At 44.3% G+C, this 19,231-nt stretch overlaps 1 pseudogene; it reads right to left on the bottom strand.

Annotated features, from left to right (window-relative positions):
- Positions 1-5,370: 5,370 nt before the first annotated feature.
- The window catches only part of LOC123743529 (methyltransferase-like protein 22), a 35,836-nt pseudogene continuing 21,975 nt past the window's right edge, over positions 5,371-19,231 (bottom strand).

Raw genomic sequence — 19,231 nt, 5'->3', positions numbered from 1 at the left:
GGCAGTCTGGCAATTCGGGACAGTCTGGGCAGTCTGGCAATTCGGGACAGTCTGGGCAGTCTGGCAATTCGGGACAGTCTGGGCAGTCTGGCAATTCGGGACAGTCTGGGCAGTCTGGCAATTCGGGACAGTCTGGGCAGTCTGGCCACTCCGGGCAGTCTGGCCACTCCGGCAGTTCAGGGCAGTCTGGCCACTCCGGCAGTTCAGGGCAGTCTGGCCACTCCGGCAGTTCAGGGCAGTCTGGCCACTCCGGCAGTTCAGGGCAGTCTGGCCACTCCGGCAGTTCAGGGCAGTCTGGCCACTCCGGCAGTTCAGGGCAGTCTGGCCACTCCGGCAGTTCAGGGCAGTCTGGCCACTCCGGCAGTTCAGGGCAGTCTGGCCACCCGGCAGTTCAGGGCAGTCTGGCCACTCCGGCAGTTCAGGGCAGTCTGGCCACTCCGGCAGTTCAGCGCAGTCTGGCCACTCCGGCAGTTCAGCGCAGTCTGGCCACTCCGGCAGTTCAGCGCAGTCTGGCCACTCCGGCAGTTCAGCGCAGTCTGACCACTCCGGCAGTTCAGCGCAGTCTGGCCACTCCGGCAGTTCAGCGCAGTCTGACCTCTCTGGCGACTGTTGACTGGCGGGCAGCTCTGACGACTGTTGACTGGCGGGCAGCTCTGACGATGACTGTTGACTGGCGGGCAGCTCTGACGATGACTGTTGACTGGCGGGCAGCTCTGACGATGACTGTTGACTGGCGGGCAGCTCTGACGATGACTGTTGACTGGCGGGCAGCTCTGACGATGACTGTTGACTGGCGGGCAGCTCTGACGATGACTGTTGACTGGCGGGCAGCTCTGACGATGACTGTTGACTGGCGGGCAGCTCTGACGATGACTGTTGACTGGCGGGCAGCTCTGATGATGACTGTTGACTGGCGGGCAGCTCTGATGAAGACTGTTGACTGGCGGGCAGCTCTGATGAAGACTGTTGACTGGCGAGGCTGGGTTGACGCACTTGTAGCCTGGTGCGTGGTGCTGGTACTGGGATTACCAGATTATGTACACGCACCTCCAGGCTAGTGCGGGGAGCGGGAACAGGACGAGTCGGACTGGGTTGACGCACTTCCGGGTCCGCACGAGAGACAGGAGCTGGAAACCCAGGGCTATGGAGGCGCACAGCCGGTCTAGATCTTACCTCCTGCACAACCCGCCTTGGCTGGATGGAACTAGTAGCCCTGTACGAGCGGGGTGCTCGTACAGGGCAGACTGGGCTGTGCAGGGGCCTGATGGTAGCCGTGCGTGAGCGGGAGTTGGGTAGCCTGGTCCTCGGAGGCGTACCGGCGACCAGATGCGCTGCGCAGGCATCCTCCTACCAGGCTGGATGCCCGCTCTAGCACGGCACCTGCGAGAGGGCTGGAATAACGCGCACCGGACTGTGCGTGCGTATGGGTGAGATAGTGCGCTCCTCAGCGAAACATAGCGCTCTCCACCCCATACGCTCCTCCATATAACCACGAGTAGCTGGCTTCCGGCTCTTCTTACGCCTAGCCAAACTACCCGTGTGCCCCCCCCCAAAATTTTCTTGGGGGTGCCTCTCGTGCTTCTCCTTCAGCGCGTACTTGGCCTCGTACCACCGCCTCTCTGCCTTGGCTGCCTCAATTTCCCCCTGCGGGCGTCGATAATCCCCAGCCTGATGCCAGGGTCCGGCCCCGTCCAGAACTTCCTCCCAAGTCCACTTCTCCCGCCAGTCCAACTCGAACTCCGTCTGCTCCTTCCTCTGCTGCTTGGTCCTTTGGTGGTGGGTGATTCTGTCACAGTTGTCTTCGTCTTCTGACGATAATGCGAAATCGTCATCAGAAAATGTGGACCAATACGCAGCAGGTACGTGAATGCTCATCTTGATTTTTAATTAATCTCAAAAATGACCATACAAAATAACAAAACACGAACACTCGACAAATAAACAGTCTGGTAAGGCACAAGGCTATACACAGAATAATCACCCACAAATCACACATACAAACACACCCTAATATATGGAACTCTCAATCAAAGGCAGATAGACAACACCTGCCTTCAACTGAGAGTCCCAACCCCAATCAACCAAACATAGAAACACACAACCTAGACTAACCATAGAATACTAAACATAAACCAAAACCCGGAATTACTAAATCAAACACCCTTTACACAAAACACACCACCCCGAACCACAGAAAACAAATACCCCCTGCCACGCCCTGACCAAACTACAAAACAATTAACCTTATATACTGGCCAGGACGTGACAACTAGAAACATTCTGTTGGGTTTAGGATATAGTACTAGAAACATTCTGTTGGGTTTAGGATATAGTACTAGAAACATTCTGTTGGGTTTAGGATATAGTACTAGAAACATTATGTTGGGTTTAGGATATTGTACTAGAAACATTCTGTTGGGTAGGGTTTAGGATATAGTACTAGAAACATTCTGTTGGGTTTAGGATATAGTACTAGAAACATTCTATTGAGTTAAGGATATTGTACTAGAAACATTCTGTTGGGTTTATGATATAGTACTAGAAACATTCTGTTGGGTTTAGGATATAGTACTAGAAACATTCTGTTGGGTTTAGGATATATTACTAGAAACATTCTGTTGGGTTTAGGATATTGTACCAGAAACATTCTGTTGGGTTTAGGATATAGTACTAGAAACATTCTGTTGGGTAGGGTTTAGGATATAGTACTAGAAACATTCTGTTGGGTTTAAGATATAGTACTAGAAACATTCTGTTGGGTTTAGGATATAGTACTAGAAACATTCTGTCGGGTTTAGGATATAGTACTGGAAACATTCTGTTGGGTTTAGGATATAGTACTAGAAACATTCTGTTGGGTTTAGGATATAGTACTAGAAACATTCTGTTGGGTTTAGGATATAGTATAGAAACATTCTGTTGGATAGGGGTTTAGGATATAGTACTAGAAACATTCTGTTGGGTTTAGGATATAGTATAGAAACATTCTGTTGGGTTTAGGATATAGTATAGAAACATTCTGTTGGATAGCGGTTTAGGATGTAGTACTAGAAACATTCTGTTGGGTTTAGGATATAGTATAGAAACATTCTGTTGGGTTTAGGATATAGTACTAGAAACATTCTCTTGAGTAGGGGTTTAGGATGTAGTACTAGAAATATTCTGTTGAGTAGGGGTTTAGGATATAGTACTAGAAACATTCTGTTGGGTTTAGGATATAGTACTAGAAACATTCTGTTGGGTTTAGGATATAGTACTGGAAACATTCTGTTGGGTTTAGGATATAGTACTAGAAACATTCTGTTGGGTTTAGGATATAGTAGTAGAAACATTCTATTCGATAGGGGTTTAGGATAAAGTACTAGAAACATTCTGTTGGGTTTAGGATATAGTACTAGAAACATTCTGTTGGGTTTAGGATATAGTACTAGAAACATTCTGTTGGGTAGGGTTTAGGATTTAGTACTAGAAACATTTTGTTGGGTTTAGTATATAGTAGTAGAAACATTCTGTTGGGTTTAGGATATAGTAGTAGAAACATTCTGTTGGGTTTAGGATATAGTACTAGAAACATTCTGTTGGGTTTAGGATATAGCTCTAGAAACATTCTGTTGGGTTTAGGATATAGCACTAGAAACATTATGTTGGATGGGGTTTAGGATATAGTACTAGAAACATTCTGTTGGGTAGGTGTTAGGATATAGAACTACAAACATTCTGTTGGATAGGGTTTACGATATAGTACTAGAAACATTCTGTTGGGTTTAGGATATAGTACTAGAAACATTCTGTTGGGTTTAGGATATAGCTCTAGAAACATTCTGTTGGGTAGGGTTTAGGATATAGTACTAGAAACATTCTGTTGGGTTTAGGATATTGTACTAGAAACATTCTGTTGGGTTTAGGATATTGTACTAGAAACATTCTGTTGGGTTTATGATATAGTACTAGAAACATTCTGTTGGGTTTAGGATATAGTACTAGAAACATTCTGTTGGGTTTAGGATATAGTACTAGAAACATTCTGTTGGGTTTAGGATATAGTACTAGAAACATTCTGTTTGGTTTAGGATATAGTACTAGAAACATTCTGTTGGGTTTAGGATATAGTACTAGAAACATTCTGTTGGGTTTAGGATATAGTACTAGAAACATTCTGTTGGGTTTAGGATATAGTACTAGAAACATTCTGTTGGGTTTAGGATATAGTACTAGAAACATTCTGTTGGGTTTAGGATATAGTACTAGAAACATTATTTTGGGTTTAGGATATAGTACTAGAAACATTCTGTTGGGTTTAGGATATAGTACTAGAAACATTCTGTTGGGTTTAGGATATAGTAGTGGAAACATTCTGTTGGGTTTAGGATATAGTACTAGAAACATTCTGTTGGGTTTAGGATATTGTACTAGAAACATTCTGTTGGGTTTAGGATATTGTACTAGAAACATTCTGTTGGGTAGGGTTTAGGATATAGTACTAGAAACATTCTGTTGGGTTTAGGATATAGTACTAGAAACATTCTGTTGGGTTTAGGATATTGTACTAGAAACATTCTGTTGGGTAGGGTTTAGGATATAGTACTAGAAACATTCTGTTGGGTTTAGGATATAGTACTAGAAACATTCTGTTGGGTTTAGGATATAGTACTAGAAACATTCTGTTGGGTTTAGGATATAGTACTAGAAACATTCTGTTGGGTTTAGGATATAGTACTAGAAACATTCTGTTGGGTTTAGGATATAGCTCTAGAAACAATGTTGGGTTTAGGATATAGCACTAAAAACATTCTGTTGGGTTTAGGATATAGTTCTAAAAACATTCTGTTGGGTTTAGGATATAGTAGTAGAAACATTCTGTTGGGTTTAGGATATTGTACTAGAAACATTCTGTTGGGTAGGGTTTGGGATATAGTACTAGAAACATTCTGTTGGGTTTAGGATATTGTACTAGAAACATTCTGTTGGGTTTAGGATATTGTACTAGAAACATTCTGTTGGGTTTAGGATATAGTACTAGAAACATTCTGTTGGGTTTAGGATATAGTACTAGAAACATTATTTTGGGTTTAGGATATAGTACTAGAAACATTCTGTTGGGTTTAGGATATTGTACTAGAAACATTCTGTTGGGTTTAGGATATAGTACTAGAAACATTCTGTTGGGTAGGGTTTAGGATATAGTACTAGAAACATTCTGTTGGGTTTAAGATATAGTACTAGAAACATTCTGTTGGCTTTAGGATATAGTACTAGAAACATTCTGTTGGGTTTAGGATATAGTACTGGAAACATTCTGTTGGGTTTAGGACATAGTACTAGAAACATTCTGTTGGGTTTAGGATATAGTACTAGAAACATTCTGTTGGGTTTAGGATATAGTACTAGAAACATTCTGTTGGGTAGGGGTTTTCTAGGTTCAGTCAAGTGTTTGTCTCTCACCAGTTGCTCTATGCGCTCATACAGCAGGCACTGTGGGAAAGAGGGTTTGACCTGCTCCACTATGAAGCATGTCCGTCTGTTCTGTAGCTCCTGCATCTCACACAGACAGTGGCGGAAATGGTCGTAGGCCTCGCATGATATGTCCATGTGTCTCAGAGTGAAGTTCAGCCTGGGGAACGAACGAACGAACGAACGAACGAACGAACGAACGAACACACACACACACACACACACACACACACACACACACACACACACACACACACACACACACACACACACACACACTGTAATTAAAGACTCAAGGCTGTAATCACTGTCAAAGATGCTTCAACAAAGTACTGAGTTAAGGGTCTGAATACGTATGTAAATGTGTTAATTCATTTTAATGTTTTTTATACATTTGATTAAAAAAATCGAATAACCAGTTTTTGCTTTGTCATTATTGGTAACTGTGTGTAGATTGATGAGGAAAAAATGAAATGTATTACGTTTTAGAATGAGTCTGTCATGTAATGAAATGTGGAGAAAGTCAAGGGATCTGAATTCTTACCGAAGGCACTGTTGTACAGGTATGTTACCTCTTCTCTATAGACAGATATGTAGTACAGGTATGTTACCTCTTCTCTATAGACAGGTATGTAGTACAGGTATGTTACCTCTTCTCTTTAGACAGGTATGTAGGACAGGTTTGTTACCTCTTCTCTATAGACAGGTATGTAGTACAGGTATGTTACCTCTTCTCTATAGACAGGTATGTTACCTCTTCTCTATAGACAGGTATGTTACCTCTTCTCTATAGACAGGTATGTAGTACAGGGTTGTTACCTCTTCTCTATAGACAGGTATGTAGTACAGGTATGTTACCTCTTCTCTATAGACAGGTATGTAGTACAGGTATGTTACCTCTTCTCTATAGACAGGTATGTAGTACAGGGTTGTTACCTCTTCTCTATAGACAGGTATGTAGTACAGGGTTGTTACCTCTTCTCTATAGACAGGTATGTTACCTCTTCTCTATAGACAGGTATGTTACCTCTTCTCTATAGACAGGTATGTAGTACAGGGTTGTTACCTCTTCTCTATAGACAGGTATGTAGTACAGGTATGTTACCTCTTCTCTATAGACAGGTATGTAGTACAGGTATGTTACCTCTTCTCTATAGACAGGTATGTAGTACAGGGTTGTTACCTCTTCTCTATAGACAGGTATGTAGTACAGGGTTGTTACCTCTTCTCTATAGACAGGTATGTAGTACAGGTATGTTACCTCTTCTCTATAGACAGGTATGTAGTACAGGTATGTTACCTCTTCTCTATAGACAGGTATGTAGTACAGGGTTGTTACCTCTTCTCTATAGACAGGCATGTAGTACAGGTATGTTACCTCTTCTCTATAGACAGGTATGTAGTACAGGTATGTTACCTCTTCTCTATAGACAGGTATGTAGTACAGGTATGTTACCTCTTCTCTATAGACAGGTATGTAGTACAGGTATGTTACCTCTTCTCTATAGACAGGTATGTAGTACAGGTATGTTACCTCTTCTCTATAGACAGGTATGTAGTACAGGTTTGTTACCTCTTCTCTATAGACAGGTATGTAGTACAGGTTTGTTACCTCTTCTCTATAGACAGGTATGTAGTACAGGTATGTTACCTCTTCTCTATAGACAGGTATGTAGTACAGGTATGTTACCTCTTCTCTATAGACAGGTATGTAGTACAGGTATGTTACCTCTTCTCTATAGACAGGTATGTAGTACAGGTATGTTACCTCTTCTCTATAGACAGGTATGTAGTACAGGTATGTTGCCTCTTCTCTATAGACAGGTATGTTGTACAGGTTTGTTACCTCTTCTCTATAGACAGGTATGTAGTACAGGTTTGTTACCTCTTCTCTATAGAAGGGTATGTTACCTCTTCTCTATAGACAGGTATGTAGTACAGGTATGTTACCTCTTCTCTATAGACAGGTATGTTACCTCTTCTCTATAGACAGGTATGTAGTACAGGGTTGTTACCTCTTCTCTATAGACAGGTATGTAGTACAGGTATGTTACCTCTTCTCTATAGACAGGTATGTAGTACAGGTATGTTACCTCTTCTCTATAGACAGGTATGTAGTACAGGGTTGTTACCTCTTCTCTATAGACAGGTATGTAGTACAGGGTTCTTACCTCTTCTCTATAGACAGGTATAAGTACAGGGTTGTTACCTCTTCTCTATAGACAGGTATGTAGTACAGGTATGTTACCTCTTCTCTATAGACAGGTATGTAGTACAGGGTTGTTACCTCTTCTCTATAGACAGGCATGTAGTACAGGTATGTTACCTCTTCTCTATAGACAGGTATGTAGTACAGGTATGTTACCTCTTCTCTATAGACAGGTATGTAGTACAGGTATGTTACCTCTTCTCTATAGACAGGTATGTAGTACAGGTATGTTACCTCTTCTCTATAGACAGGTATGTAGTACAGGTATGTTACCTCTTCTCTATAGACAGGTATGTAGTACAGGTATGTTACCTCTTCTCTATAGACAGGTATGTAGTACAGGTATGTTACCTCTTCTCTATAGACAGGTATGTAGTACAGGTTTGTTACCTCTTCTCTATAGACAGGTATGTAGTACAGGTTTGTTACCTCTTCTCTATAGACAGGTATGTAGTACAGGTATGTTACCTCTTCTCTATAGACAGGTATGTAGTACAGGTATGTTACCTCTTCTCTATAGACAGGTATGTAGTACAGGTATGTTACCTCTTCTCTATAGACAGGTATGTAGTACAGGTATGTTACCTCTTCTCTATAGACAGGTATGTAGTACAGGTATGTTGCCTCTTCTCTATAGACAGGTATGTTGTACAGGTTTGTTACCTCTTCTCTATAGACAGGTATGTAGTACAGGTTTGTTACCTCTTCTCTATAGACAGGAGAGTACAGGTATGTTACCTCTTCTCTATAGACAGGTATGTAGTACAGGTATGTTACCTCTTCTCTATAGAATACAGGTATGTTACCTCTTCTCTATAGACAGGTATGTAGTACAGGTATGTTGCCTCTTCTCTATAGACAGGTATGTTGTACAGGTTTGTTACCTCTTCTCTATAGACAGGTATGTAGTACAGGTTTGTTACCTCTTCTCTATAGAAGGGTATGTTACTTCTTCTCTATAGACAGGTATGTAGTACAGGTATGTTACCTCTTCTCTATAGACAGGTATGTTACCTCTTCTCTATAGACAGGTATGTAGTACAGGGGAGACGGAGGTTGTTACAGATTCTGTACAGAGTTCGGAACAGCGCGTCTGTCAGATTGTCATCGTAGCACACTGGAACAAATGTCAAATAAATACAGTTTATTACCATTAATATTCCACAGAGATCATTCAGCAACATACTATCTGTGGTCTTTACCTGTAGTCTGCTCTGAGTGCTAGTGAATTAGCAGGGAGATCATTAATATTCCACCGGCTAACACCTGATTCCACCGGTTAACACCTGATTCCACCGGTTAACACCTGATCCCACCGGTTAACACCTGATCCCACCGGATAACACCTGATCCCACCGCTTAACACCTGATACCACTGGTTAACACCTGATCCCATCGCTTAACACCTGATCCCACCGCTTAACACCTGATCCCACCGCTTAACACCTGATTCCACCGGATAACACCGGATAACACCTGATCCCACCGGATAACACCTGATCCCACCGGTTAACACCTGATCCCACCGGTTAACACCTGATCCCACCGGATAACACCGCTTAACACCTGATCCCACCGGTTAACACCTGATCCCACCGGTTAACACCTGATCCCACCGCTTAAAACCTGATTCCACCGGTTAAAACCTGATCCCACCGGTTAAAACCTGATCCCACCGGATAACACCTGATCCCACCGGATAACACCTGATCCCACCTGATCCCACCGGTTAACACCTGATCCCACCGCTTAACACCTGATCCCACCGGATAACACCTGATCCCACCGGTTAACACCTGGTCCCACCACTTAACACCTGATTCCACCGGTTAAAACCTGATCCCACCGGTTAACACCTGATCCCACCGGTTAACACCTGATTCCACCGGTTAAAACCTGATCCCACCGGTTAACACCTGATCCCACCGGTTAACACCTGATCCCACCGGATAACACCGCTTAACACCTGATCCCACCGGTTAACACCTGATCCCACCGGTTAACACCTGATCCCACCGGTTAACACCTGATCCCACCGCTTAACACCTGATTCCACCGGTTAAAACCTGATCCCACCGGTTAAAACCTGATCCCACCGGATAACACCTGATCCCACTGGATAACACCTGATCCCACCTGATCCCACCGGTTAACACCTGATCCCACCGCTTAACACCTGATCCCACCGGATAACACCTGATCCCACCGCTTAACACCTGATCCCACCGGATAACACCTGATCCCACCGGTTAACACCTGATCCCACCACTTAACACCTGATTCCACCGGTTAAAACCTGATCCCACCGGTTAACACCTGATCCCACCGGTTAACACCTGATTCCACCGGTTAAAACCTGATCCCACCGGTTAACACCTGATCCCATCGGTTAACACCTGATCCCACCGGTTAACACCTGATCCCACCGCTTAACACCTGATTCCACCGGTTAAAACCTGATCCCACCGGTTAAAACCTGATCCCACCGGATAACACCTGATCCCACCGGATAACACCTGATCCCACCTGATCCCACCGGTTAACACCTGATCCCACCGCTTAACACCTGATCCCACCGGATAACACCTGATCCCACCGCTTAACACCTGATCCCACCGGATAACACCTGATCCCACCGCTTAACACCTGATCCCACCGGATAACACCTGATCCCACCGGTTAACACCTGATCCCACCACTTAACACCTGATTCCACCGGTTAAAACCTGATCCCACCGGTTAACACCTGATCCCACCGGTTAACACCTGATTCCACCGGTTAAAACCTGATCCCACCGGTTAAAACCTGATCCCACCGGTTAACACCTGATCCCACCGGATAACACCTGATCCCACCGGATAACACCTGATCCCCTGGTTAACACCTGATCCCCTGGTTAACACCTGATCCCACCGGATAACACCTGATCCCCCGGATAACACCTGATCCCACCGGATAACACCTGATCCCACCGGATAACACCTGATCCCACCGGTTAACACCTGATCCCACCGGTTAACACCTGATCCCACCGGTTAACACCTGATCCCACCACTTAACACCTGATCCCACCGGATAACACCTGATCCCCTGGTTAACACCTGATCCCAACGGTTAACACCTGATCCCACCGGATAACACCTGATCCCACCGGTTAACACCTGATCCCACCGGATAACACCTGATCCCACCGGACAACACCTGATCCCACCGGACAACACCTGATCCCACCGGACAACACCTGATCCCACCGGTTAACACCTGATCCCACCGGATAACACCTGATCCCACCAGATAGCACCTGATCCCACCAGATAGCACCTGATCCCACCAGATAGCACCTGATCCCACCAGATAGCACCTGATCCCACCAGATAGCACCTGATCACAACTGTCTTACCGTCAGCCGCAATGATAATTGTTGTGTTGTCATGGAGATCTGCCACTTCATCCTCTGTCCATCCAAACTCTGCATCAGCATCTGAGAAACAAGAGATGAATGGAGAGAAAGAGGAGAGATCAGCAGAGAGACCATGGTTTAACATAATGTGTGTGTGTTTCTCTATGTCTGTGTGTGTGTGTTTCTCAATGTGAGTGTGTGTGTGTGTGTGTGTGTGTGTGTGTGTGTGTGTGTGTGTGTGTGTGTGTGTGTGTGTGTGTGTGTGTGTGTGTGTGTGTGTGTGTGTGTGTGTGTGTGTGTGATCGTGTAGCCTGCCCACCTGTGCAGAGATCGTGTCTGAGTCAGTCCAGCAGACATACTCGCACCTCCCCACATGTTAAAGAGACAACACAACACTATAATACTGTCACCTCCCCACCTGTTAAAGAGACAACACAACACTATAATACTGTCACCTCCCCACCTGTTAAAGAGACAACACAACACTATAATACTGTCACCTCTCCACCTGTTAAAGAGACAACACAACATTATAATACTGTCACCTCCCCACCTGTTAAAGAGACAACACTATAATACTGTCACCTCTCCACCTGTTAAAGAGACAACACAACACTATAATACTGTCACCTCTCCACCTGTTAAAGAGAAAACACAACACTATAATACTGTCACCTCCCCACCTGTTAAAGAGACAACACAACACTATAATACTGTCACCTCTCCACCTGTTAAAGAGACAACACAACACTATAATACTGTCACCTCCCCACCTGTTAAAGAGACAACACAACACTATAATACTGTCACCTCTCCACCTGTTAAAGAGACAACACAACACTACAATACTGTCACCTCTCCACCTGTTAAAGAGACAACACAACACTATAATACTGTCACCTCTCCACCTGTTAAAGAGATAACACTATAATACTGTCACCTCTCCACCTGTTAAAGAGACAACACTATAATACTGTCACCTCCCCACCTGTTAAAGAGACAACACTATAATACTGTCACCTCCCCACCTGTTAAAGAGACAACACTATAATACTGTCACCTCCCCACCTGTTAAAGAGACAACACAACATTATAATACTGTCACCTCTCCACCTGTTAAAGATACAACACAACACTATAATACTGTCACTGCCGTGGAAAATTGTCTTAAGAATAACACTTCTTACAAGAACTTGTAAATTCAATATAGACTTTAATACAGAGTAGTAAAGCCGAGCCGGTCCGCGGACAACAACTCCCTTCCTTGGGCCCCGGCTCTGCTTTTATGCATATACAATACATAGGTCCATCCTTTATGTAAATGAAGTAAAACCCCCTATGCGTTCTGCCACCTTTTTCTTTCAACCCAATGGATAACGCCCATATCTGAGGATAACGCCCACATCTGCTTTTAGCTCTAACATAGTAGTGGCTAGACTCTCCTCATATGGATATGAAAATAATGCATGCATTGCATGCTTACGCTTGGCATATATTTAGTCATGGCCATACATTCAGCTTGCCTGGCCGTTGCGTGGTTCCTGCTTGGGGATGTATGGCCACCTGTTATCTCCACTCAGGGCCTGCTGCCAGTCTCCTCTTTCGCTAGCTAATGTATTTCTGTTTTTCCTTCCCTCAGCAAGTCTACCTTTCTCCCACATAAATCCCTCCTCTGGGACTAATTAGTCCCACATCAAACATGATTAAACTAGAGACAATAAGGATGGAAGCAAAATAATAGATATACTATGAAGAAGCATGAGCATGTAGCACATAGCCTTGCCTGAGGTTATCTCAGTTATGTAGAGTATAGATAGAATATAGAAAATAATAAAAAGAATATAACAAGAATTTAAAAGAATAATAGACCTAATTAAAGTTAATATTCTTACTATGAATCTGAACAAGGCCTAAGTGAGCAAAAATAAAAGTTACAGACAACATTCCAAATTGAGACACTCTAACACGATTCTCCCTCGCGGACCCCTCTCTAACAGAAATTAAGCATGTATCACTCATTACTGCTAGAAGATTAAGGGCATGGTTCGTAGACACTTGTAACCGGAATACCTTCTATTACCTAGCGTGTAATAAATGATCCTCATTTTAGGAAGGCAAAACTGGCTTGAATTTAAAAGAAAATGCATACATTTATATATGTATGAAAACCATAAAACAAACATAAAATACAATATACACTTAAGGTTTGTTCAAAGTCATACCAGAATTTACATCATAGGGGCACATTCCTCATTTCCACATATAGGGCAATCCTCTCTTTGACACATTGCACAGAATAAGGGTTCAGGATGATGGTAATGTCCATCATTGTCCTCTTGGGAGCACCACTTGCAACGCCTGGGTTGCAGACATTTTTTGTGTACATGGACAAGCACTATCTCATCCGAATCGGGGTCTTTGGCATACACAGGAAACCCACCAGGACGCCAATCATGGCACTCATAACCTCCCCCAAGAATTACCCCATGACGACAGTTAGGATTACCAAAAGGGCAATCAAGGGGTCCTCCAACAGCATTGCAAGGTTTTCCATTCTTGTCCATATAATGTCCAGGGTTACCAGGGACAGGATTGATTATGAGAGGTGGATCCAGTATATGTTCCTTAAACTTCTTTCTTGACCCCCTCTTATGTCTAGGGTCTGCTCCATGTACTGACATCTGTTTAACAGTGGTTTTGACCACAAGTGATTTAACCAAATGCACCACACAGCAAAATACAATGCCCAATGCCACTAGACCTCCACCCATCATAATGGCCAGCCTAGTAAACATAGCACCCCATTTTCCCAAAGCCAGGTCCAACCAATCCCAGGCATGAGAATCAAACCCAGCATTCACCTTTACTTCTGCTCTTAACCCTTTAAGTTTATTCATAGCTAGGGAAAATGTTCCATTAGGTGCAGTGTTGTTGGGAATAAAAGTACAACAAGCATCTCCATACATTACACAAACTCCCCCCTTATCTGCCAATAGCCAGTTGAGAGCTTCCCTATTCTGCCATGTCATCTGGCTTGTGGCCTTTACCTGTTCTCCTAAGGCTGTCAAGGCAGAGTCAGTATAATTAATACATCTTTTTTGGTTATAGTATATATAATTAATCCACTCTAAGTTCTTATTGGGTGTTACCCACAACAATATAGATTCAAATCCAGATTTAATCTCATCTCTGGCCTTAAACTCATTGGGCACACCTCTGGGTTGTCCAATTGAATCAAGGTACACTCTAGGATCTGATTCATACTCCCTCCTAGTTCTAGTTTTAACATGCTCCTCCTGTGGTGTTTTGATGATGGTAACCTGTTGGACTGCTCTGACTAAAGCACATAATCCAGTCCATTCTTCAGGAAGAACATTCAGAAGTTTGTTTTTCCCACACATCCAAAAGCTATCAGCAATACCTCTATCTTGGGTTTTTAACATAGTAAGAGATGGTGCAACCTGAGTGATGTGGCCACACGAACCCCTCCTATTGGTAATTAATCCTTTCTCATCAAATTTGCGAATCCCCGCAATCTCTAACACCCAGATAGTGTCACATTTAACAGTTGTGTTTCCTACGTTAATCCCACCAATACCATAGTTATAGAAACATTCATATTTTCCCTTAACCACAGTACTTTGTCTATCTGAGGTCTAGTTAAATCAGTTTTAATGTTGTATGCAGCACATTCCTTATTAGCCAGTACAGTCTCATTTAACATAGTTTTACCCCTAGTACTACCCAAGGCCATTCTGCATTCAATGTCACACAAAGGAATATGGTACTTTCCCGGATTGCAATTAGCATTTTTCCAATTAGCACAACTGTCAAATGATGCAGGTTCAGGTACTATTAACACTTCAGACAAAGGTGATTTGCTGCACAAGATACAATTGTCCATTCTATGTCTGTCCGCCGTATACCTAGCCCATTTACACCAATCATTCTTTACCGCTTCTTCCAATGTTTTGTCCTTGAGCGGTTCTGGTTCTAACATACTTGCTGTTTCATCCGCGTCGTCCTCTTGTGGTGGACTGTAGGGTTTTGTCAACAAGTTCCAAATGTCTGTAAAGAACCCTCCTGTTTCTGATGCTTTTGGTTTCGTTGTAGGTATAGTGGATTTCTCACCCAGAGTAGTAGTTGGTACTCTGGTGGTGACCACTGTGGTGCTTACAGCAGCTGCCACAGTCGTCGTGGTTCTTGTCGTTGTAAGCACCTCTAGATTGGGTGCCGGTGTGAATTCGATTTTCATGGTGGTTGAACTGCTCCCTTCAGTCAGTCTTGTACGTGCCAGTTCAACTATAAATTCTTCTCCTTCAACGGGTTCAATGTTATTTATGCTGAGCACCCATTCATTTTCTTCTTTGATTATTGTTAAGTCACATCCTTTTGGATCCCAAATCACTTCTCCCTTCGTCTGATGATGAGTCCATCCACAGTATGCGACTTCAGGTAGGGGTTTTAACCTGTATAATGCGACCGATTTTTGTTCTCCTGTTTCCGTTATGATCTGAGGTGGGACTGGAATGCTAACCCTGTTTGTCCTACCCGGTTGTTTGGCAGGTTCCTCTCTTTCTTTCCTATTCAGTTGTTCATCAAGGGGACCGGGTGAGTGTAAAAGTCCCTTGCCCTTCGGCCCTTGGAACGTCTCCCTCTTCTCTCCTTTGGGAAGTTTCTCCTCCTGCTGTTTGAGTAGTTTCTCCTTCGGCAGCTCCTGTTGGGCTCGTCTCTCCTTCAGTAGCTTCTGTTGGGATATTTTCTTCTTCAGTGGCTCCTGTAGGGGTATTTCCTTCTTTAGCTTGTGGATCTCCCTCCTCTGACCCACCTGGCTCCCCATCTGGGTAGGCATCAATTCCAGGGAAGAATTGTTCCCATTCTCTGGGGTTCACTTCGGGGTCCCATTGTATTGGGCTTTCGCCATAGATATCTGCCACAGCAGGCATATCACCAGGAGTATCAGGCATATCGTTTTTTTTCCCCCCACCCTGGAGTCTCTGGTTCCACAGGTTTGAATATTGTTGGTTGGCCGGTTTCTTCTCCCGCCCTGTTTCTTCGTTTACTTCTTCTGAGAGCAGTTGGTGGTGTATCAGTTGTCTCTTGGCTTCCACTTGGCCTGTTAGCTTCCTGGCTTCCTTTTGGAGCCACGATTTCTTCCGCTGCTCCTTCTCCTGTTGCGCCCCCGTTTGGTGTATCAGCATCCTCAGCATCCTCTTTTCTATCCGGTTGTTTCCTCCTTTCTGTTGGGACTCTGGTGCAGTGGTTGAGATGATACCACGTCTTGCTTCCTTTCACCTGGACGGCTGTTGATGTTGCTTCGGCCACCTCGTAGGGTCCTTCTCTCCTTGGTTGATCCCACTTTCTCCGGAACACCCGAATGTAGACCAGGTCCCCTGGTATTACCTGGCGTGGCCCCTCTGGTCTCTGCTCCGGTTCCTTCTTTTTCTCCTGTGAATATATAACTTCATGTATCTTGGTTAGGTGCTTTACATATGATTTTAGTTCTGTTTCTAGTATGTCTAAAGAGGGACCTTTGTAGAGTCCCCCTAGTGATGGCACAGGCATGGGTCGACCCGTAAGCATTTCATGCGGTGACAAGTGCGTGTTTCTGTTAGTTTCCATGCGACTGCTCATTAGTGCAAGCGGCAAAGCATCTACCCAGTTAAGCCCTGTGGATAGGCAAATCTTTTTGTATAAACGCTGCGCCATTGTCTGAGCTGATTTCTGATCGAATACCAAACCTAGGTATTACTTCTTTTGATAAGAATTTTATCACGGTGCTTGCTCCTTGATCAGCCGACGGTACTGCTTCTATCCACCTGCTAAACCTGTCTATGATGACTAACATGTATCTTTTACCATATGCAGGTTTTATCATATCTACGTAGTCCATCACAATGTGTCGGAATGGACCTTCTGGGACCGGTATGTGACCTATGGGCGTGGTTATGCCTTTACGTATGTTGTTTTTCGCGCATATTTCACATTTTGACAAAATCTCATCTACTGTTGCCTGTAGATAAGGAGACCAAAAACCTTGTTTTTTTTATTTGTCTAGATCATGTGCATCATTAATAAGCAAAACCAATAAGGTGGTGGTGGCAAGTATGGCACCATCATGTGTTCTCCATACCCCATGTCTATCCATAGAGGCTCCCCTCTGTATCCAGGTATTTTTGGAATGGAAAATCAATGGATTGTCTGTTCTGTCCCATATTTTTCCTTTAGCTTTCCTCATCATGGGTCCTAGATCTTTTGATGTGAAACCTTGATTCACCAGCAATGTAATGTGAGGGACAGAGTCAGAAACATTAAACCATTTCTGTACAAATTCAGATCCATCTTCGTCCATCACATCCATGGCTGCTCCCTGTTTTCCAATGATTATACATTGGGACATAATTGGTGCTTTTCTACCATTTGCCCCCATAACCCAGAGCTTTTCTAATAATGGGTCCTGATGAGGGTCAAATTGCATTGTGCAGTGATATTCAGATTTTGCTCTAACGGCTTTAGGTATTTGGGCCTGAATAAATTTACCCCATCTCCTCGCTGTTCTGTCTACATCTGTCTCAATTCCTCCTAACCAATATACGTGGCTCCAGTATCTATCATCATGGGTATACCTTTATTTTCTATTTGAACCTGCAGCATAGGTTCTTGGTCAGCTCTCGTGGTTACTATTGGGAACTGACCCTCCCCTTTAGGATTCTCTGGGCATCCCTAGTATGTCTGATTAGGTCCCGACCATGGGTTCACAGGGCCCGGGGGTGGGTTTTGGTTGCCCTGCCATCCACCAGTAGGGCCCCAGCCATTCTGGTTTCCACTAGCAGGTGGCTGCCAGCCACCGGAGCTGTTGTTTGTTGGTGGACGCCTATTGTAGGTGTTATCCCCAGTTCGATCCTGCCATGGGTTTATGGGACATTCACGTCTGGTGGGTCCCGGTTGGTAGCAACCCCAACACACACCAGGCGGCCCCCGTGGGGTCCTGGGTTGTCTCCTTTGATCCCCCTGTATGTTTTTCTGTTGTCTATTCCCACCATTCCAATTCGGGGGCTGTGTGTACACATTTGCTACTGGCAATGGGGCAGGCACTTGGGTCTGGCCAGGGGTCAACGGTTGCGGCCCTCCTGGTGAAACAGCAGCCATTGTTCCTATCTCGGGCACAGGGTTGGTTACTGAGGCCTGGATATTCTTTTTCCCTTTGGTCAGTTCATCCAGCTGCAACTGTGCCAGCCTTCTCTGGATGTCCTTTCCTTGTTCAGTTTGTTTTTGTTCTTCCTTTCTATGTTTCTCCACAGCGTGAATTACATAGTCACAGAATTCTTTGTAAGGTTTTGAAGTAAGTCCCACCACGTCCTCCAGTCGGTTCCTCACCGGCTGGGGCATGGCTTCCACCACTGAGGTCCGGAACATTGTTGTCATCAGTTCATTTTCCTCCGGGTCCTGTTCTGTTTCCATTCTCCATTTTTCAATTGTCCATGCAGGTATGCAGCCGGGTTTTCTGTAGCTCCAATGGCCTCTCCCCTTAGTGCCTTGGGGTCCACTTTTGTTGGGTATGCTGCCGTTAGGGCCCTCTAGACGGCAGGCCTATACCTGTCAAACATCAGTCCATCCCTTGACACCTCACACGCTGTGCCGTTGATTCCTCCCTCCTGCATGATTTCTCCCATTCTCTGCACGCTCGTTACCCTTGCCAACAATGCCCTTATGTCGCCCACCGCCAGCAATTTCCCCATTGTAAATTCTTCAAAGGTTCTGATCCACTTTTCAGCTCCCTCATGGAGGTCCGGCAACCGGGCAACCAACCCTTCCAGGTCCTGCGTAGCCCATGGTATGTAGTGTCCTTGATTTCCTTTAATCAGGATTGGACATTGTTTATTCGGAACTAGACTATAGTGTCCTGCTTTCTTCTTTTGTCGTTTGGTTTATAGTTCTTTATTAAAATCTCCATTTCCTCACACACAGAGATATCCAATGTCCCCACTGCAGGCCACTTAGTATTCAATTCCCTGGTGCGTTTTTCCCATTTTTCAGACGTTTTCTTTATTTCATCTTTACTTAAGGGGTGTCTGGCCCCCAAGGTCTCTACCGGCGTCCTATTCATTTTGAGGGCTATCTATACCTCAGCTTTATAAGTTTAAGTAATTTTTTATTCCTTATAATTTCT

This window comes from Salmo salar, chromosome ssa06 (genome assembly GCF_905237065.1).
Source record: "Salmo salar chromosome ssa06, Ssal_v3.1, whole genome shotgun sequence".
Classification (NCBI taxonomy): domain Eukaryota; kingdom Metazoa; phylum Chordata; class Actinopteri; order Salmoniformes; family Salmonidae; genus Salmo; species Salmo salar.
Note: the sequence above shows the minus strand (reverse complement) of the source record. Positions and strands in the feature narration are given on the sequence as shown.